Below are 957 nucleotides of genomic sequence, written 5' to 3' on the forward strand. Positions count from 1 at the left end.
ACGCTATAACAAACACTATAATTCACAACGAACGACTCACATGCTCGACTCAATCGTCAGTCTCTCTCTGTCTGCAGTTCAATTACATTGTTGCCATCACTTCTTGACGGTCTTATATATACAAGAATACCGCATATCTAGTAAACACTCGAGGCTTCAGGAAGGGACATGAACGTTCTAGAAGCGCATAACGTGTTACTAGAGTCACGTGACTTCCGCTGTTGTAACACTGCCCCTTTTTTAGTTCGGGACGAACAATAGCCCCTTACATTAAACCAATAAACAATTAACAATAACTTAATTAAATGTACAGAACTACAAACACAAAATTAAAATTCAACAAAGTCTCTTAATTTTACGGGACGTATTTTCTTCCATACTGGTCTCCGTCTCGTTGGCTTCTGCTTCCTGTGGGGTTCATCTGCTCCATCAGGAAACGTCCTATCATTGGTAACAGTCGAACCATTGGTCGTAACTTTATCAAGGGCTTCACTGTTTCCCTTCTCAAAACCGGGTAGAATTTCTTCTTCGACAGTGGCTTTTTCAGGTGACACGTCTTCAGCAGCATCATTTGTTCCATCGTTCACTTCATCGTAACTGAAATGTCCTGGACCGTGATAATGCCAAAGCCTGTTAGCAGGCACCACCTTTGGCTTACCTCGCTGACCACATTTTATCCAGAAAGTCACGTCTGAGAGACGATCCACTATGTCATATGGGTCTTCCCATGGAAAAGACAACTTAGGAGACTTCCCTTTGGTCTTCCTTGGATTATACAACCACACCTTGTCTCCTGGTACAAAGATGACTTCAGTAGATCTCTTATCATAAGATAACTTCATCGAATCAGCAGACGTTTTCAAGTTTGAACGCACTTGATGGTGAATATCATCCATTCTTTCTGATAAGACTTTCACAAACTCTGACATATTTTCAGGCAACTCTTCATAAGGTGGG

This window comes from Limulus polyphemus, unplaced genomic scaffold (genome assembly GCF_000517525.1).
Source record: "Limulus polyphemus unplaced genomic scaffold, Limulus_polyphemus-2.1.2 Scaffold6536, whole genome shotgun sequence".
Lineage (NCBI taxonomy): Eukaryota > Metazoa > Arthropoda > Merostomata > Xiphosura > Limulidae > Limulus > Limulus polyphemus.